Consider the following 9,440-nt stretch of genomic DNA (forward strand, 5'->3'; position numbering starts at 1 on the left):
CCCATGAGAGGTAAGGGCCAGGGGGGGTCGTTTTTAAATCCCACATTGTATCATTTTCAAATTGTAAATTAAAGAACTAATTGTAAATATTCTTTAATATCATGGTATTTTTTTTTTAAATATGAGTGCAAGATGTTTTCATTGTAGATTAAATATATAATTAAGTTTAATAATGAAGAAATTTGTGGACCAATTCCTAAAGTTTTAATATTGGTGTACATCTACAATTAAAAAAAATGGTCAACAAACTTTTTTAAAAAAGAAAAACAATAATTAGCAAATTGTTTACTAGGTCCATGAGTTTACTTGACCGGTCAACCAATCAGCCGACGTGGTGCTGACTGGATTAAACGATACTCGTGTACCGGGTACACGAGTATGCCACATGGAAATTGTGTACCCAGTACACGATTCCACTACCCCAATTTTGTCAATAGTTTCCCAAAATATCTATTCTTAGAAAATGTTTCCATCCAACCATATTTTTGCCATTATTTATTAAAAAAACATTATTTAAAAAAAAATCCACATTGTGACTTCATAATTAAGCAAACCATATGGTTACTCTTACAAAAGAAAGGCTCATTACTCCATAATTACAACAAACACATTATTATTTATATTCACTCACTCACTCAATGCCTAATAGTTAATGATCAAACACCAAGAATTACATAGAATATGGAATTGGGATGAGATTGAGAGGAAGTTTCTTGAAAATAGAGAGGCCATGTTGTTCAGTCATATTCAACAACTCACCAGCTGGGAGCTTCCAATCAAACCAATAAAGAAGATTGGCCAATACATATTCAAAAGAAGCAATCCCAAATGACATTCCAATGCACTTTCTTCTTCCACTCCCAAATGGAATCAACTCAAAGTTATGGCCCTTGAAATCAACTTATTTCTTTTCATGCATGAATCTCTCTGGGATGAACTGGTTTGGCCTTTCCCAGATTTCAAGGTCTCTTTGTATTGCCCAAGCATTGATCCAGACCCTTGTTTTTGGTGGAATTTGGTAGCCTTCAAGGTTCAAACTTTGCATTGTTTCTCTTGGTAGCAATAGAGGACTTGGTGGGTGCAGCCTTAGAGATTCTTTTATAACACATTTCATGTACTCCATTTTTTAAAAGTCTTTTGTTTCAATCATTGGTTTTTTCTCCAACTATTGTTCTAACCTCTTCTTGAACTTTGTTCAAGACTGTTGGGTTTCTCATCAGCTCTGCCATTGTCCATTCCAAACCTGCTGCTGTTGAAACGGTTCCACCTAGTAACATATCCTGCAATTAGTTTTCAAAATGTTATATATATTATTCCTAATTTGTTGCTAACTAAGTAGTAGGAATTTGGTTAAAATACCATTTTGATTACGTGCTTTAGAACTTGTTTAGCCTATGCATTTTTAGAAAAATTGATGTGTTCTAACTAGTTCTTATAATTGGTTGAAAATTAATTTTTATCTAAATTGGCAAGAAATAAAAAATTAATCTTAATTCAAGATAAGACACAATGTGAATATCTTCTCTAAGAAAAAAAATTTACTTTTGATTTGGGAGGTTTGGATTAAGTTGCATTCAAGTCTCTCTTAATTTTCAAACTCAATAATTTTACATGTGAGGTTTTGTAAGGCCACAAATAATATATACTTATAAAAGGAGGGGTAAAAAGGGAAATGACATAACAACCAATGATGACCAAGGAAGAAATGTGAGAAGAGAAGAAGGAGGGGACCATGAGGCTGTTAAAAAGAGCAGGGATTGTATTGAAGGGGCAAGAAAAGGATGAGCTAAAAGTTAGAAGGCTTTTAGTGAGGAGAGAAGTGTCCAGCTCTCTCTAAGGTGCTGGGGTGTCCTTGCTTGTATTTTCTTCTTTCGAAGGGACGAGGGAGATTCATTTTGGGGAGAGGGTTGCTCTATTTTAGGGAAGGAACGACAGGGAAAGGTTGAAGAAATAGTTGATAAATAAAAGCAAGGAGTCTTGAAGTATTCACTACTGTCTTCTTCTTCTTCTTCTCTTTCTCTCTGTTTTCCTTGTTTGGTGCTGTTTTATTTTTACTTGCAGGGGTTGAAGAGCTTACAAGTGGTATCAGAGCCGCTTCACCTGGGGCGTACGCGTGTGAATGGCTTAGAAACAAATAGAGGATAAGCTGGAAAAGAATGAGAGAGTGGTCTCTGAGATGAAAGAAATGCTGTTGGGGCTGTGTAAGAATATTGAGAAGTTGACAGAGGAGATGAGGGAAAGCAATGCGGCTCGGAAAGCAGAGGAATCAGGTGCTTCTGATGGGAGGAGGATGAAAATGAAAGGAAAAGTTGACGAAACCGAGTCGACCCCCAGCAATGGAGGAAGGAGATCCGATAAAAGCAAGTACAAAAGGCTGGAAATACCCATTTTCCGCTGGAGAGAACCTGAAGTCTTAGGTATAAGCGGCAGAACACTATTTCGAAATCCACGAGCTGTCTGATCAGAAGAAGGTTAAGGTCGCGGTTATCAGTTTTGGGCCGGAGGAATAGACTGGTTTTGATGGAGCCACAACCGGAAACCTATCAATATGTGGGAGGACTTGAAAAGAAGGATGTTCGAATACTATAGATCGATAGGAGAAGGGAGCTTTGGCGCGAGGTTGCTGAGGATAAAGCAAGAAGGATCCTATGTGGACTACGTGAAGAAGTTTGTCATCTACTCGCACCCCTACCTGACCTAGCCGAAGAATTTCTCAAAGATGCTTTCGTAAATGGGTTGGAACCAACGTTGAGGGCCGAAATGATCAGTAGAAAAACCGATCACCCTGAAGAAATGTATGTATAAAGCCCAGCTGGTGAGCGACCGCAATGTGGCCCTAAAGATAGCTTTAGTGGATCTGGAGTTGTTGGGCCTAGCAAAAAAGAAGCCCAAGGAAAGGAGAACTCGATGTTGAAGAGCGGGAAGACCCTGGATACATAGGGAACCAAACAGATCACCCTACCTGTGAAAAGTAACTTTGTGAAGAAGGAGCCACCCATGAAAGTCTCTCAGATAGCGAGCTCTGTGAATGGCTGGAGAGGGACTAAGTTTTCGTTGTAATGAGAAATATAGCCCAGGACACCGATGCAAGTTGAAGGAGAACCGGGAACTGATGTTATTCGTCACCAATGAGAATGAAGAAACAACCATAGAATAGGAAAAAAGGGAGAAACTGTGGGAAGAAGAAGAGATGGAACAGAGGAAATGACCAAAATTTCCTTGAGGTCAATATACGACCTATCAGTCCGGGGGGATGAAGCTGAGAGGGAAAATGAAGGGGAAGGAAGTAGCGAGACTGATCGACTGCGGAGCCACACATAATTTTGTGCATAAAAGGTTAGTAGACGAGCTAAAATTACCAATGAATAGGAAGAGCTTCTCTGTAGTAATCGGGAATGGAGATGCTATAAGAGGGGGAGAGGTTTGCAAGGCGATTGGACTAAAGCTACCCAACCTTAGTGTTAAGGCCGATTTCCTAGCGATTGATTTGGGACAAATGGACGTGGTGCTAGGGATGCCTTGGTTATGCATGACTGGGTTTATAGGAGTACATTGGCCATCTTTAACCATGTCGTTTCTGTCAGGGGACTCATAGGACATTCTGAAGGGTGATCCTTTTCTAATCAGGGCAGAGGTCTCTTTCAAGATGCTCACAACGTCCTGGGAAAAGGAAGACCAGGGATTTTTGGTAGAATTTCAAAATTATGAGTATGATAGTGAAGAAAAGATTGAAGGAAAAGAAGAGCTTGAGGAGTCAGGGGAGCTTCCACTCATGATCCGAGCCCTGTTCGAAGAGAATAAGGACATATTTGAGGAAATAAAGACACGACCACCTAAAAGAGCTATAGACCACCGCATCTTGATGAGCGCGGATCAGAAATCGATCAATGCGAGGCCATATAAGTACGACCATAACCAGAAGGAAGAGATTGAGAAATTAGTGGAAGAAATGCTTAAGGCAGGCATCATCCGGCCAAGCCACAGTCCATATTCCAGTCTGGTCCTATTAGTGAAGAAGAAAGATGGGGGATGGAGGTTCTGTGTCGATTATAGAAAACTAAACCAAGCAACGGTGGCAGACAAGTTCCCTATACCGGTCATTGAGGAGTTGTTAGATGAATTACATGGGTTAGCAGTTTATTCCAAGTTGGATTTGAGGTCAGGGTATCATCAAATCAGAATGAATGAGAAGGACATCGAGAAGACAGCTTTCAAAACTCATGAAGGTCACTATGAATTCCTTGTCATGCCATTCAGACTCACGAATGCACCATCTACCTTTCAATCCTTAATGAACCAGGTTTTTCGACCTTTTCTTCATAAGTTTGTAATGTTTTCTTTGACGATATATTGATGTACAGTCCTGACATATCAACACACGAGACACACTTGAGAGTGGTGTTCAATTTTCTTCGAGACTATAAGCTATTTGCAAACAAAAGAAATGTACTTTTTGCCAGGCGCAAATTAGGCCACTAGATATCAGCTAATTGAGTAGAAGTCGATGATGGGAAGGTCAAAGTCATGAGGGAGTGGTCACAACCTCAGAATGTTTCTGAATTAAGGGGGGTTTTGGGGCTCACGGTACTATAGGCATTTTGTGTAAGGGTATGGGAACATCGCAACCTCACTTACTAAGCTTCTCCAGAAAAAATCATTCAAATGGGGTGAAGAAGCCAATCAAGCCTTCATAAATCTGAAGCAAGCCATAGTCACAACCCCGGTCCTAGCCCTCCCAGAATTCTCTAAAGGGTTTGTGATAGAAACAGATGCATCAGGAATGGGTTTAGGGGCTGTTTTGTCCCAAGAGTCGAAGCTTATAGCATATTTTAGTCAAAAACTATTAGCAAGAGCCCAAGGCAAGTCTATCTATGAAAAGGAATTGATGGTAGTAGTCCTAGCAGTACAAAAATGGAGGCATTATTTGTTGGGAAGCAAGTTCACAGTGATCTCAGATCAGAAGGCACTGAAATTTCTGATAGAGTAGTGAGAGGTGCAACCCCAGTTCCAACGATGGCTAACCAAGCTACTTGGATATGATTTTGAAATCCTATACCAACCGAAGTTACAAAACAAAGATGCAAACGCCTTGTCAATAGTGCAGACACAAGGGGAATTGAGTGTACTATCAGCACCAACTATTATAGATATTAAAGTTGTTTTGAAGGAAGTGGAGGAAGATGAGGAGCTACAGAAAATCATCACCCTTTTGAAGGAAAATCCAGAGGGGAAACCAAGGTATAAATGGCAACACGATAGATTGACCTACAAGGACAGGTTAGTGCTATCCCGAAAGTCTAGTTTGATTCCTTCACTATTGCATACATTCCATGACGCAGTGTTAGAAGGACACTCTGGATTCCTGAGAACTTACAAGAGAATGAGTGGAGAACTGTATTGGCAAGGGATGATATCTGATGTGAAGAAATATGTTGAAGGGTGTGAAATATGCCAAAGAAACAAGTTCAAGACTCTCACATCAGCAAGCTTACTTCAGCCACTTCCTATTCCATATATGATATTGAAGGATTAGAGCATGGACTTCATGGAAGGGTTACCAAAGGCCGAAGGGTATGATGTTATAATGGTTGTTGTAGACCGCTTGAGTAAGTATGAACATTTCACCCCTCTCAAACACTCTTGCAAAGCAAGTAGCGGATATCTTTATTCAAGAAGTAATGAGGCACCATGGAGTCCCCTTATCTATTTTGACTGATAGAGATAAAATCTTCGTGAGCGATTTTTGGAAGGAGATGTTTACAACTATGGGGAAGAAACTAAAAAGAAATACATCATTCCATCCTCAAACAGACGGACAAACGGATAGGTTGAACATTTGTTTAGAAACTTATTTACGCTGTTTTTGTAATGAATAACCGAGAAAATGGAACAAATGGATAGCATGGGCCGAATTGTGGTACAACACAACCTTCCATATCTCCATCAAGTCCACTCCCTTTCAGGAAGTATACGGGAGACCGCCCCTACCTCTTATCACTTATGGGGATAGAAAGACATTCAACAATGCCGTGGAGCAGCAGTTACAGGAGCGGGACTTAGCGCTCAATGCCTTAAAGGAAAATCTAGCCATAGCTCAAAATCGAATGAAGAAGCAGTCCGACAAACATAAGAGAGAATTGAGTTTTGAGATTGGAGAAGAAGTGTACTTGAAATTGAGGCCTTACCGATAAATAACATTGGCAAGAAGAAGAAGTGAGAAGCTAGCATCGAGGTTCTATGGACCTTATCGAATAAATGAACGAGTAGGAGAAGTAGCTTACAAATTAGACTTTCCACTAAAAGTTGAAATACACAACGTATTCCATATCTCTCAACTCAAGAAGAAACTAGGATAGAGCCAGTAGATCCAACGACATCCTCCTATGCGACTGAGGAGTTTGAGTTGCAAACAACACCTGAGACCGTTTTAAGAGTACGATGGAATGGGGATCTGGCAACACACGAGTGGTTGGTCAAATGGAAAAGGATGTCAGAAAATGAAGCAACCTAGGAAGATGTTTGAGCCTTGAATCAGCAGTTCCCATGATTTAACCTTGAGGACAAGGTTCTTTTCGAGAAGGGAGGTATTGTAAGGCCACAAATAATATATATTTATAAAAGGAGGGGTAAAAAGGGAAATGACATAACAACCAATGATGACCAAAGAAGGAATGTGGGAAGAGAAGGAGGAAGGGACCCGAGGCTGTTACAAAGAGCAGGGATTGTACTGAAAGGGCAGGAAAAGAATTAGTTGAAAGTTAGGAGGCTTTTGGTGAGGAGAGAAGTGCCCAACTCTCTCTAAGGTGCTGAGGTGTCCTGCTTGTATTTTCTTATTTCGGAGGGATGGGGGAGATTTATTTTAGGGAGAGGGTTGCTCTATTTTAGGGAAGGAATGATAAGGAAAGGTTGAGTGTTTGTATCGAGAGGTTTTAGAAGAAATAGTTGATAAATAAGAGCAAGGAGTCTTGAAGTATTCACTACTATCTTCTTCTTCTTCTATCTCTCTGTTTTCCTAGTTTGGTACTGTTTTATTTTTACTTGCAGGGGTTAAAGAGCTTATAGGTTTATCCTAAGTCTGTCAGTTTTTCTCCTAATAAGTCACCGAAAATTGAAGTGGCACTCATTAAAATGAAATTTTCCTAGTTTTTAAAGTATTAAAATTAACCAAAAAGAAAGACTTTTAATATGTATACATTTTAAGTTTTTTTTCCCTGGGATGGATTGGTGTGGTTCTTCTATGCCTAGAACACCAGAATATCGAACCATGAACGAAGAAAGGCATGAGAGAAAAGCATATTGGCTAGTGATTGTGAGGCCCCAATTCTTGACTGGAGAGGACACCAAAGGTCTCTACCCTCCCAGGACCATTATAGTTACGACCACCGTTCACCGGGGCTTTGGTCGCCAACTCCCCTGTCATCAAGTCACCAACTTCCTTGACCTTCCGGCACTGGACAGGCGTCAGCCCCCATACATGGTCTTACAACTTTGCAAACAAAGAAAATTTTCGGTGGTATTCCTTCTATATATTGTAGAGTTCTTTACCTTGTCAATTCAATTTCCAATTCTTGGTCATTGAGATTCATGGGCAATACCGATTAATATTTTAATTGTCAATTGCAATAGGTTACAAAACTTAAGCTAATGGAATGAAGGTAAATTTAATATTATATTATTTAACACTTCCCTCACTTGTGAGCTCAAAATATGAAGAAGGCCTAATCAATATTAATTGGGGAAGAAATGATGTTGTAGGGGCTTGAACATAGGACCTCCTTGAACCACCTAACTATCTTAAATCATCGATTGACCCAAAAATTTAAGCTATAAGTAAAGATAAATTTAATTATATATCATCTAACAGATTAACTTTTTAAGATTGTGTTTGTTTCATTTGATAAGAGGTAAATGTGGTTACTAATTTTAAGAACTGTATATAAAAGAGAGAGAGAGAAATACTAAACCTGTAAATTGCTTTGAACTCGACCATAGTGAAACCATAATAAAGATTGTCTTGTTGTTGCAACTTTAGCATAATCCCCACAAAATCCTTCTCACAAGATCCATTATCACCACTACTCTTCATTTTTTCCCTATGTTCTTCAATAACTTTCTCAAAAAGCCCATCCAATTTTTCAAAAGTGGTTTTGAGTTGTCCATGAAATCCCCTCAACACATCAATCCATCCAAACCAAGGAAACGCATCCCCAACACAAAACCCCACCAACAGCACCATAGCCTTCCTCGTCACATCTCTAAACCCATTATTTTTATCCTCAAACTTCTCTCCCAGATCGCATCTTCCCATTATATTGTTTGAAGTTGACATAAGAAGCTTGTTAAGATTCACTGATATTGATGAATTCCCACCAATCTTTTTCACAAGCTCTGCGACTTCTTCATCTCTAACATGTTGAAAAACTCATCTCTTTTGGCACTCAAAAGCCCCATAGCACACACTTTTCTGGCCTCTCTCCAGTGCTCTCCATAGGAAGCAAAGGCCACATCTCGGCATCCATAGAGTAAGGATTTTGCAGCTCTATTTTGAGCTCTGTTTGAGAAGATGGTGTCATGTGACTTCATTACTTCTCTAGCTAGTTTTGCTGATGAGGCAATGAGAGTTGGGGTTTGGCCTAGTTTGAGGAGCATTAGAGGCCCATATTTCTCTGAAAGAGATGCCACTGAGCGGTGTGGGAGGCTGCCTAGTTGGTGAAGGTTGCCAATTATTGGGAATTGTGGCGGTGATGGTGGTAAGTTAATTTTGGGGCTTTTGGTGGACAAGAGATTGAGTGAAAATAGGAAGAAGAGGAAGAGGAAGAGGAAGATCATGAGTGAAGAAGAGATGGGATTATTGAAGTGAATGGTGTCTGCATATGAAGATTGAGTAATTTGCTGCACAAGTTGGAGATTTTTGTACGATATTGGATCCATTTCTGTCCCACTTTCTTGAGGGAATGGTTTTTTTGAATTGCATAAGGTTAGATATCAAGCTACATTTACAATGGGGAGGGAGGCAATTGACCATCCAATAGACACCAAGAGTAATGAAGTCTATGGTCAAATCTATCTTAGCTTAAGAGTTAACTTCAATACAAAGGGTTTTTTTTTTTTTTTTTTGGAACACTTCAATTACAAAGGTTGCTTATACAATGTAACAAGATCACATTCATTTTTCAAATCCTCTATGATTGGATACATGTAGTTGTACAAGGTGATATTGCAATAAATTGATAAGACCGATTATAGTTTTTTATCGACTAAATCTCAGTTGAAACTCAAAAGCAACTGGGAGGTAATATGATGATTAAAGAATGAGTTAAGAAGACAAATGAGTGGTACCTTTTATTATTTAAAAGAAAAATAATCTTGAGAAAAATTATTTTCAAGTTAAATATTGTTGGAATGCTTTGAATTTATTTGTTGGCGCTTCGAACAATCAA

General features: G+C 39.3%; 1 pseudogene; it reads right to left on the reverse strand.

Annotated features, from left to right (window-relative positions):
* Positions 1-586: 586 nt before the first annotated feature.
* Positions 587-9,150, reverse strand: LOC120083588 (annotated as a pseudogene).
* Between the last annotated feature and the right edge of the window lie 290 nt (positions 9,151-9,440).

The sequence above is a fragment of the Benincasa hispida genome, chromosome 8 (genome assembly GCF_009727055.1).
Source record: "Benincasa hispida cultivar B227 chromosome 8, ASM972705v1, whole genome shotgun sequence".
NCBI lineage: Eukaryota > Viridiplantae > Streptophyta > Magnoliopsida > Cucurbitales > Cucurbitaceae > Benincasa > Benincasa hispida.